This window comes from Colobus angolensis, unplaced genomic scaffold (genome assembly GCF_000951035.1).
Source record: "Colobus angolensis palliatus isolate OR3802 unplaced genomic scaffold, Cang.pa_1.0 Scaffold56, whole genome shotgun sequence".
In the NCBI taxonomy this organism is placed as follows: Eukaryota; Metazoa; Chordata; class Mammalia; order Primates; family Cercopithecidae; genus Colobus; species Colobus angolensis.
Genome location: NW_012119154.1, coordinates 8,044,393 through 8,072,358, shown reverse-complemented (window position 1 = coordinate 8,072,358; position 27,966 = coordinate 8,044,393). Strand labels below are relative to the sequence as shown.

General features: G+C 35.2%; 1 long non-coding RNA gene and 1 pseudogene across 2 annotated transcripts in view; one reads left to right on the top strand and one right to left on the bottom strand.

The window, feature by feature from the left end:
• Positions 1-27,966, top strand: part of LOC105525803 — a 523,125-nt gene that overhangs the window by 49,582 nt on the left and 445,577 nt on the right. The gene's annotated exons all lie outside the window — the stretch shown is intronic.
• Positions 10,033-10,836, bottom strand: LOC105525800 (annotated as a pseudogene). Its single transcript, XR_001003976.1, has one exon. The product of XR_001003976.1 is annotated as a midkine pseudogene (transcript).

Here is a 27,966-nt window from a genome sequence, read left to right as displayed (position 1 = left end):
TTTAATGATTAATTAATACGAACCAGAATATAATGATAAATCCTTAATTCTTGTTTTAATGATTAATTTATATAAACCAGGATATAAACACATTTTGAAAATTTTCTGATAATTTAAGCAAGACCTCATCAGGGTAATTGTATTCACATCATCTATTTAGGAATCAGTCTTTCCAAACAGTATTATATTAAGATAATGAGACAATATGCATATGCAAATTGCTGAAATCAAAAGTCATGTTAATGAAAACATTAAACAGAAAATATTAGATAGAATGATAATTTGACATATGAAATACCTTCAAGCATATGGAAAAATCATGCAAATAGCTTAACCATCACAACCTGATGTGCTTTTTATCTACTAGAAAATTGCAAGGGGAGACGGACCACAGTGGCAGTGACTTTATTTTACATTATGAGAACTGTAAAGGAGTATTATTTTTGCAATTTCAATATGGATAAGTCCCAAGCTTTTTCTTCTGCCAGTTTCAACCTTGATGAAAGTCACTTGTGCCCTGATCTCACATGAAAAACTGCCAAGATTCCTGCGGTAGAATCAGACAGATCCATAAGTCAGTTTCCCTTTCTCTCTCCTGCCTCTCCCATGCAACGTTCTGCATTATTTCTCTGGGTCTTTTTTGTTATATACTGATTCTCAGGAAGCATTTATTTGTATTTCTCTGCTATTTAGTTGAACAGCAATATGGTCCCCTTGTGTTCGTTTGGCCTTGTAGGATGACCTTTAATAAGGTGTGGGTTTCCCCTGGAGCACCAGAAGTTGTTTCCCAGGAGTATAACAATGTCCAGTCTCCCCTCTTCTATCCAGATGCATTGCATATGCCTACAGAAAATTCAGTTTCCAGTTAAGGGCTATTTTTCTAGAATACAGGGAAGATATGTCAGAAAGATGTCCTCCCAATAGCTGAAAAGAAAGGAAAGATTTTTTTTTTTTGTCAAAGCTATTTTTTTCCAGACATTGTTCAAGGACATCCACAAAACTCTGAGAAGTAGGTATTATTATCTGTGTTTCTCAGATGAACTAGTAGTAGTTAAATGGTAGGTGTAGAATTTAAACTTAAATGTATCTGCCCCCAAAACTCTTTCCACCATACCCACTGACCCAGAAATATACTTACCATCAGCATAAAGCAAGCAGCACAATTTAAAGTGTCTTTATATAAGCTGTTTGGAACCATAGAACCATAGTACAGTACTGATGGGAAGCTTAACAACCATTTAGTCCAATCACCCCACTGAAAGAGAAAAGCTGTGGCTTTAAGAGATGCAGTGTTTGACCCAAGATCAGATATTATAACTATGACCCAACCCTTCTAATTCCAGTACCTATGACCCAACCCTTCTAATTCCAGTACCTATGACCCAACCCTTCTAATTCCAGTACCTCTGACCCAGCTCTTCTAATTCCAGTACCTATGACCCAACCCTTCTAATTCTAGTACCTATGACCCAACCCTTCTAATTCCAGTACCTATGACCCAACCCTTCTAATTCCAGTACTCATTCATAACAATATTCTACCTCACACTTAACAATTTGGCTTGCTTTAATACAGTTTCTTTTTTCCTTTTTATATTTTCATCTTTATCCTCTATTGATTAACTGTCCTAACTGAAGAAACAAACGAATTTGCATTCACCACCTTTCTTCTCTCTCATTGTGAACAAGTTTAAAGAATTTCCTAGAAAAGGTCACTTGAGATCCACCATGAATGAGAATGGATTGGAACAAATTGCAAAACTATTTGGAGTTTAATTCACAGATTATTGAAATATTTTCTTTTTTTTTTTTTTTTAAATGGGCTCTGTCGCCCGGGCTGGAGTGCAGTGGCCAGATCTCAGCTCACTGCAAGCTCCGCCTCCCGGGTTTACGCCATTCTCCTGCCTCAGCCTCCCGAGTAGCTGGGACTACAGGCGCCCGCCACCTCGCCCGGCTAGTTTTTTGTATTTTTTAGTAGAGACGGGGTTTCACCGTGTTAGCCAGGATGGTCTCGATCTCCTGACCTCGTGATCCGCCCGTCTCGGCCTCCTAAAGTGCTGGGATTACAGGCTTGAGCCACCGCGCCTGGCCTGAAAGATTTTCTTTTCTCTCTACTTTGAATCTTTTTTGAACGGAACTGATGTTAAAATGCAATTAATGCCCTTACCAACTTGCCAGTCAGCAGAATTCTGTGCTTCTGCTCAAACTGAGAAAAATAAACAGACGAAAAGCAAGCAAAAACGTACAATAAAGCAAAACTGCATCATAGCTACTTCACACAGAGACAACTTCAATGTTTTCCCAGAGTCAGTGCTGCCTGAGGATGCATAACATTGGTCCTTGATAGCCAATTTTCTGCCATCTTGAGAATAGTTAGCAATCCATCCATCACTATGCTTGGGATACATAAAAAGAACAGCACCTTGTAAAGGTCTTAAAAAATTACTCCCAAAAGATAAGAGAGACCAAATGCTTGCTGTTTTTTTAACAGAATTTGAATGAAAGATATTAAAAAGAAACAAACAAAAATATTCAATACATCTTACTGGCAATTGTCAAACTCCCTCTCTCTTTTTTTGGACACATCTTTTGAAAATGGCTTTTGTTTTGACATTTTACCTGAATGCATTTATCTCTCATGCTGGGGTCCCATTTTGGGAAACTAAGAACAGGGAAAGCCCACTCCATAGACAGAAGTGCTGCAAACACTTTGCACACATATTAGTCCCCAGATTAAAAAACAAACCCCAAATCAGGAGTTTTTGTAGTTTGTTACCACACCAGGTGGTTAAAGTGTCAGTAGATACTAAGAAGTTACTGCTGCTGGCTCCACAAGTTTCTACAGAATATTCATTTTTCAAATCAGTTGGGATATGGAGAGATAGGTAGACATTGAGGGTAAAAGAGACAGGAGGCATGGTAAGGAGGAGGTAATATCAAGAAGAAACCTGTCTGATTCATTATTAAATGAGAAATGCTAAATTTTATTAAGCATTTGCTTAGGTCAATTTCCTTAGAAGGAAAGACTGAGATAAGGATTCCTGTACAAATGACATATTTGGGGATAAATGGGTGAGAAAAGAAGGATAAGACAGGGATAGGAGCCAAGCGATGATGTGGTCTCAGCTGGAAATCAGCTTCAGCCTGATCTTGCAAGATGTTCTAGAGCTGCACTGTCCAATATATTAAGTAGTCACTGGCCACAGGTGGCACTTAAGCACTTGAAATATGATTAGACTGAATTGAAATGTGCCCCAAGTGTAAAATACATATCAGATCAAAGATGCAGCGCAGAAACATAAAATATCTCATGAATAGTGTGTTTTTACTGATTACATATTGAAGTAATATGTTGGGTTAACTAAAATATATTATTAAAATATTTCACCCACCCACTTCTTTTTTTACTTTTTAAATATGACTACTAGAAAAAATTCAATTACATATGTGGTTTGCATTGTATTTCTACTGAGCTACACTGCTTTGGAATGACCATCTGAATTTACTTTAATCAGGAAAATAATACACAGTTAGGTAATGTTCCTCTCTGCTTCCCTCCCTCCCTCCCTCCCTCCCTTCCTTCCTCCCTTCCTTCTTTCCTCTCTTCCTTCTTTCTTCCTTCCTTGTTTCTATCCTTCCTTTCCTCCATCCTTCCTTCTTTCCTCCCCCTCCCTCTTTCCTCATTTTTTCCTTTCTTCCTTTTTTCTTCTTTCTCCTTAAAAATTCTAACCATTAATGTGTGTTTAACACTGACCAAGGCAGGACTGCTTCTAGATCTCCTACTCAGGTTGCACAGAGGCCTGTGATCTCATCATCCAAACACCCAGGCAGACATGTCCACAACTGTATTATCCTAAGCACAGCTACAGAATGCTCGTCACAGCTCGGTGGTGGGAAGAAATACTGGCACCAGCTCTTCAAAATAAGTAGCTTATTCAAGGTTCAAAAATACATCATCAACTGGCTTCCAGGTACTGCCATCTTTTCATCTGTAGGCCCATGTTGTTGATGGCAGATGAAAGCTATTGTGACGGGAAGCCAAAACAAAAGAACCCTACTTCATTCCATTTCTGAAGTAGTGCTACTTTCAGGTACCTGGAGGACACTTAAAAAGGTAGGAGCAGCTGCAAAGAGTTAAATTATGTACCAAAAAATTAATATTTAAGTTATAATTCATTACATAAATTGTACTACAATTTATACCGTTTCTACCCCAGATTTTTTTCTTTGGTAACTTGCTGAACTTTTTGGTGCATGCTCAGTTTCTAGAAACACTTGGTAACTAGACTGATTCCTTGCAGAAAGCCGTTTTCATAACATAAGCTGACCTTCATAGTCATCATTATCATCATCATCATCATCATCATCATCATCACTGTGTCACCAATGATATTATTTTTGAACTTTTGCCCATGGCATATTGATCAGTATTAGGCTCAATAATGATTCATAATGTGTTGGGCATTTGGGATGTTAAGGCAAAAATTATGGTGAATAAAATCAATAGTGTAGGCAGTGTGTTATCTCTTCTTCGACAATTTGTAGGTCAAAAGAATTTGAGTACAGGCAGCAATTCTAGAATATAACTCAACTGCATAGCATGTTACTAGGCAGGGGTCAATTTGATGTTATCTTTTTCTGTGCTTTCAGTTTTCTTGCATTTTGAAAAAGAAACTAAACAGCCAATCCAACAGAGTGGCATAAGGAACGCACAGCTTACCAAACTCCATTGTCAGTGATAGTAAATACAACAGTGCATAAAGTGGCAGAGCAGAGAGGAAAAGCAAACAGTGTCATGAATTTCTAGATATATTAAGCATCTGAAAAGTAATTAATATCTAGCAGGCTAACTAATATTTGATCTAGAAAGTATTAATAGGACCTTGATTTTAACATTTGGATCTAGCACTAATTTATCTAATCTTTTACAGTTAGATTATAATAATTTAATAATTTTTTCTACAAAGAATGGAAGCTACATCATAGCCAAATAATAATATGCTATCTGTATATGCAAAACAGCTCAATTATTTGAGGCAATTAAACTAATATCTCTAGAGTGACTTGAAAGGAGATTATCTTTGTAGGAAAGATTTCAATGAGAATCGGAAAAATACAGCATTTTTTGCTGTAATTCTGTGAAAAAAATACAAAATGGACCAAAGAAATTAGTCTTCAATGTTTAATGTTTATCATTACCAAAACCCAACTCTCTGATGACTTTCTTAATTATCTAGATGAAATTTTCTTGTTTTGCAAAAGTGATAATTTCTAAGGGAGGCTACTCTTGCTAGAGCTAGCTTTTTGCTGCTGCCTATACAAAAGCAAGAATAAAAATGGAAATAAAAATATGCTGCACTAATATTGTTTTCTAGATGTTTGCTCTTTGAAGCTTTCTTGGTATAATTTGGTGGTAATTTCTTAAATTAGAGCCTTTTCCTTGTCTCTCTGATTTAAGTAAACAATAGTGTTTCACATACTAAAGCTTTTATTTTTAAAAATCTCAAAACATCTTATTAATAACCACATTACCCTTGCAGAAATTCCTGGTTAAAAATGGTTCAGAAGTGGGAAGGACATATGTAAATGGCAAGCCTCAGGATCAGAAAAGCCCATGAGTTAACCACAGTCCTGGATAGACTGTTATGAAATTCCGATTTTCGTACCCCAGCATGATATTCTACTCCATTGCGACAAAACTGCTCCCATGAAGTTTAATAAGTCAATGACCAGACCTTAATAACTTAAGCTCATAGAGAGAATAATAATACAAACATTAGAGTAGGTCTAGCTTGGCCAATTTGTGGAAGAACTCAAAGTTACTTTTAATTAGTAAGACAAAAAGTCTTCTGATATGTTAAAGGATGTAGGTCCTGCCAGTTAGTTCAGTCCTTCAAGTTGTGTACTGACTCTCAACCATGTCACCATTTTTTGTGCTAGTTTATCGGATACTGACAACATAGTCTAAGACAGAAGCACAACTAATACACTCTTCTTTTAAGTTACATTTGTTTCAGCTGTTCTATCTTAGAAGGCAGTGAGTTCTATTATTTCCAGTTAAATGATGTTATATAAGTGCATTAAAATGTCTAGTGTAAGAGGGAAGTAGTGATTTTACATACGATTTTGATAGATTACTTTTACTGTCCAGTGGATAAGGGTAATGAGCCAAGAGAGTAATGGTGAGTGCTTTTCAAGGCATATTTATGTCTTCCATGATTGTGAGATGCAAAGTGAGGGATCAATGCTTTGGGAAGCTCAGGAATGTACACACATCATGATCTGTGGGTGTGGACAGAGTCCTCGTGTGGATGGTTACAAAACACATCGAATACACCAGTGATCGAAATGCTTCGTTTATAGAGAATATCACAGCTATACTGAAATGATTTCCAGGTATTTTTACTCACAGATCTAAAATTAGGATTCCATAACTTATAGGCCATTAAAACTAATTAAAACAACAAACACACACACAAAAATAAGAAGACGATGGAGAACGTGACATTCAAATTTCACTTGACATTTAACCTTAGTGTGCATTTTGAGTGCTCTCTATAAATCCACTGCCATTCTTATTGATCAGCTCCTCACCATATTAAACCTGTTTTTTACTTTATTGCCATACTTACCTTACTAAAAGACAAATCTAATTATTGCTCTGCCCTTGCAACTCTTACTTAGGTACCTGTTGCCTAAAGATAACACTTAAAAGCCAAATTGTTCTCACAGTCTATTCCCAACTACCAATTTCATTGGTCAATACGATCATTTTTACTTTTCCATAAAAATCATAATACTTTTCAAAATGCCATTTGTTTTAGAAGGGCTATTCTTACTTTTTCTGGCAGAGAAATGTATATTAATGCATTTCCTGGTTGGTCTCATGCTTCCCACTTTACACTATGAGCATAAATCCTTGCTTCTTCTCTACCTGCACATTCTGTACTTAAATTATTATTTCAATTTAAATTATTATTTCAATTATTATTCTTTGCTTTAATTTATTTATTTAGAAAGTGGTAGCCACTATTAACATTACCACATCTCTAGTGCTTGGACTCAGCATACTTTAGATGCTTTTAAATATGTGTCCATTTGAATTGACTATATTTAACTTCATTATCTTTTTCCCTCATAAATCGCAGATCAAAGAATATTCCCTTTCAAGCAGATATTAACAGGGGAAATACACACCATTGTTTCAGAAAGTAATTATGCAGATTGACTCTCCTAGTAGGAAATTAGAAAATTCACTCAGCACCACAGCTGTGGGACTTAATTTATAGAATCAGCTATATTTTGAAAACTTTGAAAATCTGCCAAAAGAGAAAATTATAAGATTGATTCTGTAAATGATGGTGTTCAAAGTTAAACTACTGCTCTGATGGATTTGTTAGAGACGATTTTTCCCCAGCCATACTTTTTTATTTTCTTACTTTTGATCAATGGATAACTTCTGCTTCATCCTATACAATAATTCTACCTGCATAAAATGTAAGCTTATAATCATTTGTGAAAGATAAAGGCAGTACTTTAGCTATTTAGATTAGGTAAATGAATCGTGAACATAGTGTCCTTTACTTCAAATACTACACTCTCATCCCACACCCCCTGTTCTGTTGAGCATTGTCACTAAAATAACAAACACGATGGCTGGCAGGGACAGTGGAGGAAACTAAATTTTTTTTTAGACATACACTGCTGAAATGAGGCATTATCATATGAGCCAGCTTTCCAATTTAGAACACACTCGTTCCTTAATTTGGTTTGATGTGAATGCACATACAGAAAAGTGCATATAGCCTCAGTGTGCAGCTTGATTCATTTTACAAATGGAACACACCCATACAGCAACATATAGAAGCCCTTCATACCCCCTTCTAATCATGATCTTACTTCCACCCCAGGGAAGCCATTAGCCAAACTTTTAACATCATGGATGCTCATCTTTGTACTCTACGCAAATTGCATATTAAATAGTTACTTTTTTCATTCCAGCTTGTTTCCCTCAGTACTATGTTTGTGGGTAGCTATATTTTGTTCATTCTCATTGCTACATAGTATTGCATTGTGTGACTATACCACAATTTATTTATCCATTCAACTGTTAATAGGCCTTTGCGTAGTTTTGAGGTTGGCTTTATGAATACTGTTGCTATGAATATTCATGTGCACATCTTTTGGAGAACATATGTATGCATTTTTCCAAATGTTAAACCCATCTTATATTCCTGGAATAAACCACACTTTTCGTGATGTATTATCCTATTTATATGTTGCTGGATTTGATTTTCTAGGATTGGGTTTAGGATTGTTGCATTTATGTGACTAAAAGAAATTAGTCTGTGATTTTCCTTTCCTTTCATGTTTTGTGAAGTTTTCTTATTGGGTTTTCCTGGGTCTAATAAAATACGTGTTGGAAAGTGTTATCTCTTTTTCTTTCTACTCTGAATGAGTTTGTTTAATAGTGGTATTATTCCCTTAAATATTTGGAAGAGCTCACTGATAAGGTTATATGGATCTGGAGTTTTCTTTCTGGGAATGATTAAGTTCTTTCATAGATATGAGATTATTAAGATTTTCAATTTCTTCTTCTGTCAATTTAGGCTATAGATTTTTCCCCAAGCATGTCCATTTCATACAATTTTCCAAATTAATTGGCATTAGGTTGTTAATAATATTAATTTCTTTGATGCTTGAATGATATTAGTGATGATTTATTTTGTATTCCTAATTCTGATAACTGTTTTTTCTTTCTTTTTTTATTGATCAGTTTGTAGGTACTTATGAATTAAATTAATACTTTTATAGATTGTATATGTTTGAGATTTGAGTTAGTTTTTCTCTAATTTCTTGAGATGGATGTGTAAATATTGATTTTCAGCCTCCTTTCTAACAGATTTTTTTGAAAACATATTTAATTGATTTTTTTCTCTAAAAACATTTTTCTTTTGGCTTTTTATATATAAAATATTTTTCCACTGGATATAGAATTCTAAGTTACATTGTTTTAGTACTTTTCAAAAGGCCATGTTCTTATTTTCTAGCTTTTATTATTTTCATGTTTAGGTTCAGTCTTGCTGCCTCTTTGAAAGTAATTTGTCTTTTTCACTTGGCTGGTACTAAGATTTTCTCTTTGGATTCCTACCCTGTAACTTTTATATATATTGCTTGGAGTTTGTTGAACTTCTTGAGTCTGGATTAATGTCATCCATCAATTTTGGAAAATTTTCAGTCATTACCTCTTCACTATTTCCATTGCCAAATTCTCTCTCTTTTCTCCCTGTGAGAATAGATTTATACAACTACCAGACTTATTGAGTTTGTTCCACATGTCTCTCACTAATTTTCCCTGAATTTTTCTCTCTGAGCATCAGTTTTGCATTTTTTATTTATGTGTTTTTTAATTCACTAAGTCTTCCCTAGCTAACATGCTATTGGATTCATCCATTGCAGTTCTTAATTTCAGATTTTTGTATTTAGTTTAAAATGTCCACTTAATTTGTTTTTACAGGTCCCAATTTTTAATTGAAAATTTTCATTATTTTATGTCTTTATTCCTTTTTTAAACTATTTCATTAATATAGTTATCATAATTATCCTAAAGTCCAATTCTGTTCATGCCACAACATCCAGGTTCTTGTTCTAATATCAATTTCTTAAAAATTATTATTGGTCATATAGTCTTGGTATTTTGCTAGTTTTGAGTTTGGATTGTGTAAAAATAACTATAGATACTCCAGATTGTGTAATCCTCAACGAGATAGGGTTCATTCTTATCTCTGTTAGGCAGAGAAAATGTGAGGGTGTTGATCTCAATCCAAATTCGATTATGATTTCAGTAAAGTCATCTTACCTCTGGTTTGCTCTGCTTTCTAGAGCATGAACCTTTCTGCCAGAGCCAAACCTGAGTTTCACCCACTAGCTGGCCTATTCTCCACGAAAAAAACTTCTTTTTTTTAATAACCACCAGGACATTCCTACAAAATTTACTCTGACATTCAAAGTTTCCAGCCTTACAACAAAGTAATTTTTTTTTTGGGTGGGGGGAGCGAAAAAAAAAGTCAGTTTATTTGATGTGTTTCTTAGTAATGGAATTGTGGGGAAGAACAAAAGCGGGTTCTGGGACTCACATTGCTTTGGGGGAAGCTAAAGCTTCCCAGAATCCCTTGTCCCTCCCCACTTTGGGCACTTAGCGGTGGGGCTGGGGAGTGAGAGGGTCAAGGCAAGGAATGATTGATTAAAGCTAACGAGCAGACAGAAGGCACTGGTGGGTCATATCTCGGGCCTGGAAGAGGGAGGGCGTGGGCCAGGCCCCATGTAACACCAGGGGCTCCTTGGCATCCAGGCTTGGCCTCTAGTCCTTTCCCTTCCCTTTCTTGGCTTTGGCCTTGCGCTTTGGTCTTGGGGGTGCAGGGCTTGGTGACGCGGATAGTCTCCTGGCACTGGGCATTGTAGCGCGCCTTCTTCACGGTGCCTTGGCGGACTTTGGTGCCTGTGCCCCCATCACACGCACCCCAGTTCTCAAACTTGTACTTGCAGTCGGCTCCAAACTCCTTCTTCCAGTTGCAGGGCACCCTGCACCGGATGCGCTGGGTCTGGGTCCCACAGGTGCCCCCGCGGAAACCCACGCGGCAATCCTTGCCGCTGGGGGTGCAGGGCCCCCAGGCCCACTCCGCACACTCGCTCCACGGGCCGCCCTTCTTCACCTTGTCTTTCTGTTTGGCCACTGCAGAGGTGAGCACCAGCAGGGCGAGGAGGGTGAGAAGGAGGAAGCCTCGGTGCTGCATCTCGCTCGCTGCCTGCGCTGCTTCGCTCCCTCCCGCACCCGGGCCGTCACAACAAAGTAAATTTTAAGTGGGTGCACAGCAATATGGGGGATCTCCCCACTCTTGCTCTTTCTCATTCTAGCTTTGTATAACTTGTGAAAGATCTGCGGGTTGCTCTTTCTCTAGGAAGATTCCTCTTCCTAGAATGAGTCACAGTTCTCAGGCTCTAACCTACACTAAAAATTAGTACATACTGCCAGAATAAACACTTCCGGGATCCTCAGTTCAACCCTGAATGATTCTCTCCTCTCTGGAATTTTTTTCCATTAATCCTAATTTGTATAGCTATTTACATAATTTACCTGAAAGTGAAGTGCTCCAGAACTGAATTTACTTTTTTACCCTGACAACATGATTTGAACACTTAAAAGTTTAATACAGAATATATTTTTATTTCCTCTCAATAAATTAACGAGAGAAATTTAAAATAAAAATTAATTAAACTGTATTGAAAATAATTAAAATTTACCAATTCATTAGCTGATAGTCTCTTCATAATTATTTCTCAATAATTACAGGCATATCTCATCTTATTGCACTTTACAATCAAAAATGGAAGGTTTGTGGCAATCCTGCATTGAGCAAGTCTATCAGTACCGTTTTTCCGAAAGCATGTGTTCACTTCTTGTCTCTGTCACATGATGACAATTCTCACAATGTTTCAAACTCTTCGTCACTATTACATCTTTCATGGTGCTCTGTGATCAGTGATCTTTGACATTCTTGTTGCAATTGTTTCGGGGGTCTCATGAACCACGATAAAATGACAAACTGAATTGATAACTGTGGTTTGTGTTCTGACTGGTCCACCAAATGGCCAATCCTCATGTCTCTTCCTCTTTTCAGGCATCCCTATTCCTTGAGACAAAACAGTATTGAAATTAGGCCAATTAAAAACCTCACTAATTTCAGCTTTGAAAACATATATAGACTGAAAGTGAAGTGATATAAACAAATAATCCATGCAAATGGAAACCAAAAGAGAGCAGGGGTACCTATACTTATATCAGAGAAAATATACTTTAAATCAAAAACTATGACAAGGGACAAAGAATGAGGTCATTACGTAATGATAAAAGAGTCAATTCATCAAGGTGATAGAAAAATTTAAATATATATATGCATCCAGCATCAGAGCACCTATATATGTAAACCAGATATTATCTAATCTGATGGGAGAAATAAACAACAATATAATATTGGTAGGAAACTTCAATACCCTGCTTTCAACAATTGATAGATCAGACAAATCAATCAGAAAACATTGGAATTGAACTACATGTTAGACCAAATGAACCTAAAAGACATGTCTATAACATTTTATCCAATAGTAGCAGAATATACATTCTCTTCCAGCACACATGAAACATTATCCAGGAGAGATCATATGTTAGGACACAAAACAATCCTTAACAAATTTAGAAAGTTCGAAATCATTTCCAGCATCATTTCCAATCGCACAATTATATGACTCCAGAAATCTATTATTGAAAAATAAATAAATACTAGAAAATTCACATATGAACAGAAACTAAATAGCATGCTCCTAAACGAACAATAGATCAAAATAAAATGAAATGGGAATTTAAAAAATCTTCAGACAAATGAAAATGGAAACAACATACTAAAACTTATGGGAGGTTAGAAAAGCAGTTCTAAAAGGAAAGTAAAGTGATAAATGCCTACAAAAAGGAAAAAAAATCTAAAATATACAACCTAACTTTATATTTCAAGCAACTTGAAAAAGAACAAACAAAACACAAAGTTAGTACAAGAAAGTAAATGAAAAATTCAGAGCAGAAATAAAGAAATAAAAAGTAGAAAATCAATTGAAAAGATCAACTAAAGAACTGTTTTTTAAAAATGATAAAATTGACAAATCTTTAAGTAGAATGACAAAGAAAAAGGAGAGAAGACTGAATAGACAAAATCAGAAATGGAGGAGACGTTACAACTGATTCCACAGGAATACAAAGGATCATAAGAGACCACTATGAAGAATAATGCACCAACAAATTGGATAACCTAGAATAAATGGACAAATTCCTAGATATATACAACCTATCAAGACTAAATTGTGAAGTAATGTCAATTCTTAATTGATGGATAATAAAAAAAATTGTATCAGTAATAATAATATTAAAACTTCCCAACATAGAAAATCTTAGAACCTGATGGCTTCACTGGTGAATACAACTGAACATTCAAAAAAAATTAATACAAATCTTTCTCAAATGCTTCCAAAAAATTGAAGAGGAAAGAACACTTTCACAATTATTTTATAAGGCCAGCATTACCTTAATACCAAAGTCATACAAGGGCCCTGTAAGAAAATGTATACAAAACTTTCAACAAAATACAGCTGACTATTAAGCAATGAAAGAGTTAGGAGCGCTGATATCCCTCACAGTAGAAAATTTATGTATAACTTTTGACTTCCCTAAAAGTTAACTATTAATAGCTGACTCTTGATCAGAAGTCTTACCAATAACAGGTCAATTAACACATATTATGTATATTATATTTATATTAAATACTGTATTCTTATAATAAAGTAAGCTAGAGAAAAGCATTATTAAGAAAATCTAAGAAAGAGAAAACATATTTACTATTAAGTGAAAGTAAATCATCACAAAAATTTTCATCCTCATTGTCTTAATATTGATTGGATGAAAGAGGAAAAGAAAGAGGCAGGAGTGGTGGTATATATATATATATATATATATATATATACACACACACAATGGAATGTGATACACACACACACACACACACACAAGCAATGGAATATTACACAGCCTTTAAAAATAGGTGTCTTGCTGTCTCAGTGAGGACAGAGGGAGAAGAAAATCTATGTATAAGTATATCCACACAGTTCAAACTCGTGTTGTTCTATGGCCAACTGGATAAGCAAAAGAAATTCAACAGCACATTAAAAGGATCACTCACCATGAGCAAGTGGCATTTGTTCCTGGGATAATATGGTTCAAAATATATAAATTAATAAATATGGTGTATTACATTAGTAGAATAAAGGATGAAAATCATATGATCATCTCAATAGATGCAGAAAAAACATTTGACAAAATTCGACATCTTTCATAATAAAATATCTCAACAAATTAGGAGTAGAAAAAATGAATTTCAACACAATAAAGGTAATATATGACAACCCCACAGGAAATGTCATATTCAATGGTAAAAATCTGAAAGCTTTTTCTCTAAGATGAGGAGAAAGGCAAGGATGTCCACTCTCACCATTTCTATTCAACACAGCACTGGAAGGTCTAGACAGAGCTGTTAAGAAACATAAATAAACACGTCCAAATTGGAAAGGAAGAAGTACAATTATCTCTGTTTGCAGATGACGTGATTTTGTGTATAGAACCTAAAAAACTTCAAAAAAAATTGTTACAATCAATAAACAGATTCACTAAAGTTGCAGGACACAATACTTACATATGAAATTCACAATGTTTCTATACATTAATAACAAATGGTCTGAAAAATAATTAGAAAAACAATTACAATGGGATCAAAAAGGTAAAATAGTTGGCATAAATCTAACCAAGGAGGTTAAAGAGGGAAAACTCTTCAAAGAGAACCTGAAACCATAAAACTCCTTAAAGAAAGCATAGGGGAAAATCTTGACATTAGTCTTGGCAATGATGGATTTTGTTTGTTTGTTTGTTTGGTATGACACAGAAAGCACAGACAACAAAAGCAAAAGTAAACAAGTGGGATACTATATTAAGCTAAAATGTTTCTGCATATCAGAGTAAACAATCAATGAAATAAAAAGGAAACCTAGAGAATGAAATAAAATATTTAAAACCTATATGTCTGATAGAAGGTTTCAATCTATGTTAGGCATTCATGTAATTCAATAGCATAAAAGACAAATAATCATTAAAATATGATCAAAGACCTGAATAGACATTTTTCCATAAAAGACATATACAACGCCCACCGGTATACATGAAGGTGCTTAACATCACTAATTATCAGGAAAATGCAAATTATAACTACAATTAGATTATCTCCTCACACCTGTTAGAATGGCTTGTATCAGAAAGTTCAAAGATGACAAGTTTTGACCAGGAGAAAAGGTAACCCTTAAATATTTGTGATGGGAATGTAAATTTGTACAGTCATTGTGCAAAATGGTATGGAGGTTCCTCTAAAAATTAAAAAGAACTATTGACCAGGCACAGTGGCTCAGGCCACTCTTGTGTTCATTGCAGCATTATTCACAACAGCTATGGTAAGGAAATAACCTAAGCATCTGTAGATAGACAAATGGCTAAAGAAAGTTTGTATATATATATACACAATGGAATATTACACAACCTTTAAAAGTAGGAAATCCTGTCATTTATGACAACATGAATAAACCTGGAGGACATTATTCTAACTGAAGTAAACCAGACACAGAGACATTTATTACATTATCTCACTTGTATATAGAAACTAAAAACATGGACTTCATAGAAATAGAGTGGTAGTTACTAGGTGTCAAAGACTAGGGCAAAAGAAGAAAAGGTCAAAGCCTACAAAGTTTTGGTTATAAGTTGAGTAAGTTCTGGAAACCTAATATACAGCATAGTGACTATAGTTAATAATTTATTGGATATTTGAAATTTGTTAAGAGAGAGATCTTAAGTATCACTTAGGATAAGATATTAAGTTTTCTCATCACACACACATAAAAGGTAATTATGTGTTGTGAAGGGAAATGTTAATTTGCTTTATTGTTACAATCATCTCACAATGTATACACACATTAAAATAACATATCTGTACACTTTAATATATATAATTTTTATTTGTCAGTTGTACTTCAATAAAGCTTGAAAATGCCAATAAAAATGCAATTATGGATTAAGAGGTATAATTTATCAAAAGCTAATAAAAATAAGACAGCCCACAGATAATTAGACAAATATCAACAGGTAATTGATAAAAAGAAAAATAGATATTTCAAATAAAAATGTAAAATAGTACCTAAAATCACTAACATCCAGAGAAACATAAATCAATAATGAATTATTAGTTCTCATTCATTAAGCTGGAAAAAATTTTAAGCACTGAAAATGTGTTGATAAGAATGCAAGAAAACTGATATTCTAATTTACTTATAATAAATATTAACTTTAAAAATATTTAAAAGGGATACTAATTGGTACTAGTAAAATAAATTTAATATTTAATGAATTAGTATTTTAAAGAATTTACTTCTTAAAAACACATATCTAGAAATTTGTCACATACACATGTTCATATGTGCATAAATGTGTGTAATGTTTGTTATTGCAAGTTTATTTGTAAGAGGAATTCTCAGGACATCTTGAATATCTATCACTATGCAATTATTTTCTAAATATATTGGCATGTTAGATACTGTGCAATCTCCAAAAAGAAGATAACACACTGGAAAAGAAAGCAATCCAACACTTTAAGTGGCATTAAAAAGCCAATTTCAGAATGATACATGAAAGGATTCATTTGGGTATTGTATAAATGTGATATATACATACATGTCCATGAATGTGTAGAAGAAGAAGCCAAAATGTACATGTCTAAATATGAATCATGGTTGTCCTTGAAAGACGGGTTGGGAGTAAGGAAGCAAAAGAGAAACTTTGATGTATCAGCATGTATAAATCTTTTTGTTTGAATCTGTTTGAAATGAGAATGTGTTTATACAGTTTTTTCCAGAATAATTTATTGGACCAGTTGGCCAATAAATGTTATGTTGCCAACAAGTGTTATGAAGAAATGAAGGTTTACCTCATATGATTTGCTATCCCTGGACACTTTCAACTGAAGGCCATTTCTTGGTCTTTGGGGATTAAATTAAGCTGTACAAGTCATCTAACTTTGAAATAATCTTCAAGTATCATTTTTAATGCTTTCATTAGAAACATTTTGTGCTGTATTTTATGTTGGTTTTCAATGATGCAGAATTAAATAATGTACAATGCCATCCTTAAGACGTTTTATAATCAAGATATTGATTTATACATAAAAACTTTCAATGTAATGTGGTAATCACTCCTAAAAGAGGACAAAGTAGGGGAACTAGAGCTTTGTCCAAAGTATTATACTATGGAACAACAGAATATGAAGGAATCCCATTCTCTACCAGAATATTTTAGAGAAAGCGAATTTGTTATCAATATTCAAAAATTAGTATGACTTTTAAGTTAAAATCTATATTTCTAGCTTCTTTAAAACTTTCAATAGATCAGGAAACATCATTTTCCCACAAGGCAGGAAACATCTGAAGTTCAATGATTAATGCAGTCTTTTAGCAGAATATTTTCCACTTCTAGGTAATTTCCTTCTCTATCTCTTACACATACACACACACCATATTAACATTTATCCCTTCCCTTCTTAGCACACTTCTCATATAAAGAGAGCTTGCCTCTCCACCAGTCACTTTCCTTACTAACATGACCTTGTTGACTCCTACAGATGTTTTGTATTTTGCCACTCATTCCAGATGACAGAGTGGAAAAATAAATGGCCTACAAAATTTTGTAGTGGTGGCAGGTTGAAAAGAGATTTCTCCATTTTAATCACTCCTGAAAAAGGAAAAATAAGGAAAAAAAAATAAAATAGGCATTAGCTGCAGTTAGAGTCACATTACAGAAACATCCATGTTTTTCACATATTAATCGTAACCTTTGTAAGAAAAAAATAAAATGTTATTACAAAATAAGTTCACAACAGAATTCATTTCTTCAAGGTAATGCTGTATGTTTTCTACAATGGCACTTGCATTTCAGATGTTCACATGGTGATATGGCTTGACTGTGTCCCCACCCAAATCTCATCTTGAATTGTAGGTCCCATAATTCCCACGTGGCTTGGGAGGGACACAGTGGGAGGTAATTGAATCATGGGGGTGGGTCTTCCTCAAGCTGTTTTCATGATAGTAAGTCACAAGATCTGATGGTTTTATAAAGGGGAGTTCCCCTGCACACGCTGCCTTGCCTGCCACCATGTAAGACGTGACTTTGCTCTTTATTCGCCTTCCATCATGATTGTGAGGTCTCCTCAGCCATGTGGAACTGTGAGTCAATTAAACCTCTTCCCTTTATAAATTACCCTGTCTTGGATATGTCTTTATTAGCATGTGAGAACAGACTAATACAGATGTGCTTTTGCTGTGCAGCTTTGTCTTATGTATCTTTCCTCAAACCATTTCTTCTACTTAATACAAAGAAAAACTGACAGCTTTTCTGCTTAAAGAGCCCTAGGATTACTTGAGATCTTTTGCACTATGCACAGAGGTACACAGAATAAAATTAAGTTCCTGATTAAAAAAAGGATTGCATGAAAAATAGCCACAAGCCACTAGCTCAAATCAATAGCAGTTTAAACATGCTCCTTAGAATTCCATTCTAGAGGTTACTTGGGGTTTTACTTCCTTAAGTCTGTGGAGATATCTGTAGCCTTTGGATACTTGCTTAGCTTATTCTCTCCAATCTACTGGCTTCTTTACAGGATTTTAGTCAAGTGAAGAATGTGGCAGACTTCATTTACTGAATATGGCCTTAATTCCGTCTTCCTTTCCTTATGTTTTCAATGCAATTTTGACTCTCCTCCTATTGAGAAGTATGTCTTTGTTCTCTCACGTGGAATCTAGGCAGACTTGTGACCAGAGCAGACATGAAACTTTGACTCTTGAGAGTAGGTCACAGAAAGGTAATTCATCCTCTGTCTACTTTCTTTGGAATGTTCACTTGAGGAATACAGCCACTGTACTAGGAGGCACCTCAGGCTACATAGGAAGGCAATGGGTAGATGTCATAGCTGATACCTCTAGTTGACCTCCTAAGAGATTGCCAGCATCATTCATCAAACTTGAATGCAGACAATTCCAAAAGGGTTTGATATAGTTTGGATATTTTTCTCCATCCAGATCTCAGGTTAAAATGCAATCCCCAATGTTGGAGGTAGGACCTGGTGAGACATATTTGGATAATCCCTCATGAACGGCTTGGGCCATCAACTTGGTAATAAGTGAGCTCTCCATCTGAGTTCACAAAAGATCTGGTCATAGAAGTGTGCACTTCCCCTCCAACTCTCACTTGCTCCTGTTTTCACCATGTCACATGAATGTTCCTCCTTCACCTTCTGCCATGACTGAAAGCTCCCAGAGGCTTTGCCAGAATCCAAGTGGATGCCAGCACCATAATTCCTGCAAAGCCTGCAAAACCATGAGCTAATTAAGCCTCTTTTCTTTATGAATTACCTGGTCTCTGGTATTTATAGTGACACAAGAATAGCCTAACACAGGGTTTTAGCCCCTAGCCATTAAGTCATACCCCAGGCTTTGAGTCTTCCCACCCCTGAGAGCCCAGACATTATGAAGCAGGTAATACCTGGCCCCACTGTGTCTTGTCCAAGTTTTTGTCACGAAGAGTCTGTTATCATAACAAGATAGATGTTTTATGCCACTATGTTTTGGAGTAATTTGTTTCATAAATATCGTCAATTAAGTATTGAGTGGTCCCCTTGAATACAAGTAAGAGTTTTCATAGCTCTTGAACTTTCTACTCCACCAACTCCAGTCTTGACATAAAAGGAGACAGTGGAAAATAGAGAAATGAGAATGCTTTAATGTTAGACCCAAAGTGAAATCTTATTTCTGCCCCTTATGTATTCTAAGGTGTTAGGCAGGTTACTTTGAAACCACCTTTGCGAAGATTGTGATAGTGAGAGAAATCTATGTCCTCAAAATTTAGGCATTTCATTTGAATTAGGCATATTGTGTATTGTCTTTGCTAGATGATTTAAGGTCAAAAAATTCTTCTGTGACATGTTTGATAATTGTTTGACTTGTCTGTTTTATAGCCATTAGATTCTAGGTAAGACCTGTGGACATATGGTGTCAGCCAAACATCTTACTGTGCTGGGAAAAGTCAGATATTGTCTACAGTTCTGTCCTTGTCTTGGGATCTGCAATCTGATATATGGTTAAAATTGCTTATTTGCTAGGTTTGTCACAAAAAATAAAAGTTGCTAAGAGTTAACATTGTCACATATGTAATTGAGACTGGTAGGGACATAGTTTTACATGCAAAGTATATAAGGAAAATAGAATGTGTTTTGGTAAAAGATTATAAGAAGGCATGGGGATATAGTTTTTGTTAAAGGGAAAGTAATTTGGTCTCATTTCGAGATTTTTAAGGATTGTCCTAAGTCAAAAGAATGGTAGAACAAAACCAAAGAAAAAGTAGATTCGTGAAAAACTGGTATTTTAAACGAGGTTTTGTGGGCATGAGCAAGTTGGCCAAAACTTAAAGGGAGTTAGTTTTTCTATAAATTATACATTAAGATAAAAAGCACACTGTTGCAGGACCAGAATCTGGGCCTATATGTCAGAATAACATGGTTTCCTTGGAGCATTGATCTGCTCTTTAATAGAAAATCATAAAAAATTACAAAAGTTGTATAAAAATCTTACCTTATGGTCAAAATGATTAAGAATGGATAGATTTGTTTATAAGGTTTTATTAGAAATTGTGTCTAACATTAATACTACACTAAAGCAAAGGTGGAATTTGCATTTCTCTTTTGAACAGGATTGTTGTGTAATATTGAGAGATAAAGAAATATTTGTGTTTGCCTTTCTAGTAAATTGTAGGAAAACAAGGAAAAAACGAGAAAAGAGAGAACAGACAGGTTTACTTGGCCACATGTCGTCTTATTTGGTCTTGTTTGGAAAGTTGAGCCTCCTCTATTGAAGACAAAAGGTTCTTGCCTTTTGAAATTTTTAAGTTATCACTTCAACTAGATGAATTGTGATATTACTTTGTGATATCAAGTGTTTTAAACTTTTAATATTTGATAAACCTTCCAAAATCAAAATTTTAAGTTATAAATGCAGCCCTTGTTGACATCATTAACCTTTTAAATACTAGCTTCCCTGAAGTCCAAAAGAGACATTTGGCTTATTTGGTATGTGACAATCATGCAGGAAGCGTTGTCAACTATGAAATGGTAGTTGGTTTTCTTTGGGCTGTATTTGTATAAATATGTTATTAGTGTGCATTCCAGAATTGTGTGAGACTCCTATAATTCTGTTTTGTTTTTTTGTTTGTTTGTTTATGTTTTCTTTTTCTTTTTAGAGACAGTGTCTTGCTGTCACCAGATGAATACACTTGTGTGATTACGGCTCAGTGCAGCCTCAAACTTGTGACCTCAAGTAATCTTCCCACCTCAGCCACCTGAGTAGTTGGGACTACAGAGGTGTGCCACCACACCTGGCTCTGGCTCCCATAATTCTGATGTGACTTAGTGTATGTTATCAGTAATAATGAGGATTGTTACATTAAATTATTATACAGCATAAAAATAACAAAATTGCTGTGTCAATTGCATCATTAATAATGGCTGTTCTAAGACTTTCATCATCCACAGCTTTGTTTACTTTGATCATTTTCAAAGGGTGGTTTTATAATCAGCTGTAGGACTTTAACAGGTACTTCTGAATGCAGGTTTCTGATAACTTCAGTAATTGTGTCAGTGTAATAGAGAAAATAAGTCCTTCTAGGACTCTCATGGAGAGCTGATGCGTTCATAAATATCAAGAACACAGAACAGGAGTTAGTTGCATGGATTGAACTAACAGAAGACTGAAATAATTTTTTTATGACTTTTGGCTTGAAACATTGCTGATAGTTTTTGTTTTGTTTTTAGAGTCAAAAGGCTTCTTTATTTTTGAGATATTTACAGCTTTTAAACTATTGAGTAAATTTTACTCTTGTGGGCAAAATGTAAGTTACATTTCTTTCTCTCTACTTAATTTCTCCAGAACTTGAAAACTATTTGTAAGTGTTCTTTATTTATGGCAATACAATTATTTGTATAAGTTCAGTAAGTATCTAGTTTCCTTTGTGACAGTGTATAATTAGATTGGTGATTTTACCAAGGCTTTGACTGTAATGACATATTTTCAGACTACTTTAAGGAATTGAGTTTGACTTACAAAGCCAATAACATCCCCTTGGGGAATCTGGCCTAATACTTTGTCCTGTACAGGGTTCCTGACCTGTGGTAATTAAAGAATGTCACTTTCTGACAGGCCCAGGAAACTTAAGTTATGTTGGGACCTTAAGAAGAGAGGAGTTCATCCAATTCATACAGGTATCTGCAGGCACAGATAAATCCTTGGGTAGGCTGGGGAAGCTTTTAAAAGGTTTAATCTGAGATTCCTTATGAAAAAGTTCCAGCAAAGCCTATTTAAACAAACCTATATGGCAAATGATTATTTTGGTTGCATTGTCTGTGAATAATTAGACCAAGTAAAATAAGACTAAAACTTATTTTGCAAATAAACTTGTCCTAGTATGATTTGTCTTTGGTAAAACTGGAAAACTGAAGAGAGAAAAATTATGTTTTAGAAAAATACTATAATACACATGTTAATTTTATTTAACTTTTCATAAGTGATTTTATTATTTGTTTGTCATAAAGACTTTTTAAAATTCTTATTTTAGATTTGAGGGTATGTGTGAAGATGTGTTACTTATGTAAACACATGTCCCAGGGGTTTGTTGTACATATTATTTTATCACCCAGATATTAAGCCCAGTACCCAACAGTTATCTTTTCTGCTCCTCTCCCTCCTCCAACCCTCCCCATTCAAATAAACCCAGTGTCTGTTATTTTCTACTTTGTGTTCATAAGTTCTTATCATTTAGCTCCCACTTACGAGTAAGAACATGTAATATTTGATTTTCTGTTTCTGTGTTAAGTTGCTAAGGATAATAGCATCCAGCTCCATCCATGTTCCCACAAAAGACATGATCTATTCATTTTTATGGCTGCATAGTATTCCATGGTGTATATGTACCGCATTTGTTTATCCAATCTGTCATTGATAGGCATTTAGGTTGAATCCATGTATTTGCTATTGTGAATAGTGTTGCAATGAACATTCATGGGCATGTGTTTTTTATGGTGGAATGGTTTATATTCATATGGGGATATACCTAGTAATGGGATTGCTGGGGAGAATGGTAGCTCTGCTTTTAACTCTTTGAGAAATTGCTATACTGCTTTCTATAGTAGTTGAACTTATTTATATCCTCACCAACAATGTATCAGTATTCCTTTTTCTCTGCAACCTCACCAGCATCTGTTATTTTTTGACTTCTTAATAATAGCCATTCTGACTGGTGTGAGATGGTTTCTCACCTATAGCCATCTGATCTTTGACAACGATGACAAAAACAAGCAATGGGATACAAGCAGAAAAGACTCCCTATTCAATAAATGGTGCTGGGATAACTGGATAGCCATATGCAGAAGATTGAAGTTGGCACTTTTTCTTACACCGTATACAAAAATCAACTTAAGATTAATTAAAGACTTAAATGTAAAACTCAATGCTATAATAACCCTGGAAGACAACATAGCCAATACCATCTTGGACATCAAAATGGGCAAAACTTTCATGACAGACAACAAAAGCAATCACAACAAAAGCAAAAACTGACAAATGGAATCTAATTAAACTTAATGCTTCTGCACAGAAAAAATAAAAACTGTCAACAGGGTAAACAGAAATCCTACAGAATGGGGGAAAAGTTTTGCAAACTATGCATCCAACAAAAGTTTATTATCCAGCATCTATAAGAAACTTAAATAAATTTACAGGAGAAAAACAACCCCATTAAAAAGTGGGCAAAGGACATAAACAAACCCTTCTGAAAAGAAGACATATATGTGGCCATCAAGCATATGAAAAAAAGCTGAATATCACTGATCATTAGAGAAAAGCAAATTAAAACTATACCTGTTATTAGATTCCAGCCTTGTCCATTGTTTTGACTCTTTGTTTATGACTCCATAACTGACTGGTTCTTGAGGCTATTCACCTGGATGCCTCAAGACTTCGAGTAAATTCCATATGGACTCCCAAAGCTAAGAATCTCACTCCTTATTTGAGGGCTCATTATTTGTCTTATGGTCCACTGTTCACTTAAGTGCTATACTAAAGCTGTGAATAACAATATTAATCTTTATCATACAAACCTTAGGACCCCAACCAGGCACCCTGAATACATGCAGACAACTGCAAAGTGATTTCATTCTTTTCACCCCAGGCCCAGTCTCAACCCCAGCTATACTTTCCATCAGCAGAAAATGTTAGAGCACCATCAGCCTTTTCCCATCTCTGTAGCTCCCACCTCAGGATTGAGGTGTGCTGAAACCCAAGAAGGGAATTGAAAATGCCTTTGCAAAGATTATGATGGTGAGAGAAATCTAGAATGGATGACTCTATCTTACTTCTATCCTCACAGGCTGGCTGTCTTTGCTTATTCCTGGGTATAGGCCAAGATAACCATGGGAGCAATTTATTTTAGTTTAACTTTTAAGCAAGGATGGTAATATTCTTTCCCTAAAACTGATCCTTTTCTTGTCGTAAAATTAATAAAAGAAAACAAGATTATAATTATGGGAGGGGCCTGAATTCTGCCAAGATGTAGACATAGTATTTACAATCCCTTACTACTCAGTAGTCACGTGGCCAGAGGTCACAAGATTTGTGACTTCTCCAGTTGTTCCTACAGATCTCATCACCACTGAGAACCTGAGATTAGCATTTTATTGTTTTTCAGACTGACCCTAACCAGACTTATGACTCATCACCCAACCAGTCCTGTGGCCCCCCATCCAGAGGCAGACTCAGTGCACAAGGACTGTTTTCCACATCTCTATGATTACGTCCTCAACCAATCAGCAGCCGCTATTTCCTAGTCTCCTGCTCCCCAAACTATCCTTAAAAAACCCTAACCTCTGAGCCTTTGGGGAGATTGAGTTCAGTGATAACTCCTCCTGCATGGCTGGCCTTGTGTTAATTAAATTGTTTATTTACTGCAATACCATGGTCTCAGTGAATTGGTTTTGTTTGTGCAGCAGGCAGGAAGAAGCCATTTGATAATTACAATATGACATCTCTAAATTCCTTTATCTTTAAAATAGTGGCTCTTAATACTCACTTCATAGAATTATTATAAAGAGAAAGTAAGACGGAATGTTTAAAAAATACTTGTTTTATATTTAGCTCACAGTAAGCACTCAATAACACATCGATGTTTTACATACTAAATGCTTTTGAATGAATTAATAGATTAGTCAATCAGTGAATTCACTATTGAGTTCTTATCTTACTTCTGGAACTGTGAGCTAAGTTGCTAGTCCTTTTGGTTCTCACTTGAGGGAAAACCTCCCAGGATAAGGCAGAATATGCTTCCCCTGGTGATGCATGTAGAACTGGCCTGACATGTATTCTGCGATACATGTTCCAGAACTATTGGATGAGTTGATTTCAAAGGTAACTCATCAATATGCTAAGATGCTAAGCACATTCAGTTTGTCATTTTGTTCTTGTCATTGCCGACAACTTCAAGGGGCACAGGAGAAAGTCTGAGATTATTTACCTGCTAACCTACTATTTCATAAGGCGGTGATCATGTCTGTTGCTTCTAGGGTCTTCCTGAAGTAGCCTTCATTTGAGTGCCATCGAATTTTAGTGTCAAACATGATGCTCTTCCTAAGAGTTTGCTTTATATTATGCCTTGCTAGAATACTGTAAGAAACTCCTTTTTAATGGCCTAATGTCAGTGAGATGTGACAAAGGATTTGACACCTCAACTGCTTCTGAAAGACAGGAACATGTGTACTATACAGCTGCAAAGCTAAGAAAGAAAAAAAAAGGAGGAGGGGGGAAGCTGAATCTGAATCTGAAACATAGCAATGTCCCAAACTGAAACACTTCATGCCAACACAATACCTCCCTTCTGTGCATGTATGAACATCAAATGCATACAAAGTACCTGTTTATCTGCTCATAGTCAGTCCATTTTACAGTCAAGCAGAAACACATTTGCTGACCCAGGGAACATAAATGACATCACCTAATGAACTGTTGCAGAATTCATTTGAATGTGGCCATCCTTTTGAAAAGTATGAATCTTTTCAGTGATTAAAGTGATTTAGACAGGAGTAGTTCAGGGTAGACAATATTAATTTAGGAATGAGTCATTATGTTCAGCACCAGTCTGGAACCTAATGAGCTGATTCAAATTCATTTAAATCACTCAGAAAATACATACAGAGGCTGCATAATATACATAATTTGGAACTAAAAGACATTTCGTCTAAAACCCAATATATTTCAATCAGCAGAAATAAAATAAATCCACAGATTTTTTTTCCCTAAATTAGTGGGCTTCTTCAGTTCTGAGGTTTTGAAATTAACTGAGACTGTGGAAGCACCTGAATCGAAAGCTTCATTTGCAAAAGAGTGAATAAAAAAGCTAATTAGTAATATTTTATTATTTACTTAAAGAAGAGGTTTACTGACCAGGATATTGTCTCAACTATTAAGAGTTACTTTTGGGATTATGCTAGCAATCTTGGTCCTATTGGCAAAAAAATAAGAATGAAAAATAATTTAATAATTATGAAATTTCATAAGATATATTTATAAGACTTAATGTGCTAAAATAAAAAAGAAAATGCATCACTTTTAGTAATTTTACGCAAGGAATTATATGAGAAATAAATAGAAAAAATAAAACATTTAAAAAAATGTCTTGAGGAGTCATTATTTGCTATTCTGTATTGAAAAAAAAAATGTGATGCAATGTTAGATTTTCAGATACTAGTTGCTCAGGCTTGGCCATATGTGTTTTGTGGGCTTCTCTTCAATCCCATACATTATATTGATTAAAGTGAACTACCTGTGGGAATTCCAGAATTTTGACCAGAGATTATTTTGATATTCCAGAGATTATTTTGATATGGGCATGAAACACCACCCTGGTCAATGGGAATAAATGGAAGTGTTATGAAGATGTCTGGGAAATTGTCTTTATACTTAAGAAAAAACACGTATCTAAAATCTTCCCCACCCACTCTATTTTTTTTTTTTTTTTTAGCATATGATGCTTATTAGCTAGCAGTCATTTTATAACCTTGAAGGAAGTTCACAGAGAAGCTGACTGGAAGCTCTAATATCATCAAACCAATCTGTTAACTTGTCCTGAACCTACTCTCCACCTCTGTTTCTTCTTACATAAGGCTGTAAGTTCCTATTTCTGAAGCCAGTGTCTGAAGGGTTTAAAGATTTTGCAGCTGTACATATCCTCAATGGTACCCAGACTTTCATAAATAAGAATTATCCGATCTTCTTCACATAAATAGTCTACTGCATTGAGCAAATCTTGTATTCAGGAAGGTTTTCTTCTGTCTAGCTTCGGTGTGAGGAACTTCTAAGCTTCTTTCTTTATATTGCAGGGTGATTAAAAGAATACTTTTATAAATCGAAATTTAACTTCTGCTGACTTCTAGCTTGTGGTGTTAAGTTATATAAATATAAAGCAAGCGGTTTTTCTCAGGGTGAAATTAATTGCATTGATCTAGAGATTAACATAAGGCGATACTGAGTTTTCTCCAGGCTCAGAAAGAGAGATCAGCTATTGCTGGAATGCTAATACCACTCCCTTCATACACAGAATGTACTACTATGTTATCATCTCTCTTCTCCTATAGGGTCTAAAATTTATCTTCCACTCATGAAAAGCTAATTCCCTTACTTTAAATATGCAGATAAGATTATCTACCCTGATGAGAGATGGAATGATTAGAAGGGATGTGTATGTAATGTCTAGGACAATCTCTGCCTCCTAGCTGTTTAATAGAGAATGACTTTCACCACTATAAGTGAGTTTGCTAAAGTCTTTGGAGGTGAGAAAATGCCAAATCAACTTCACTCCTCTACCTGACTAAGCTCAGCACTCTCCTAGGAATATGTCCTTTGTATAGGAGCCTTGGTTTGGTTAAGGAACAAGACCTAGTGTTTCAATATTATTGTACTAAAATACATAATTACGTTAGAGTGGCTTAAATTAAGAGAGTTCTTTCTCTTAAATAGCATTCAGCCTTTGACATAGGACATGTGATCCAAGGAAGATTCCTATAAGCAAAATATGAGTCAAAGAGAGTGTGTAGTTGAAATTGAAATAGACGGCCGGGCGCGGTGGCTCAAGCCTGTAATCCCAGCACTTTGGGAGGCCGAGACGGGCGGATCACGAGGTCAGGAGATC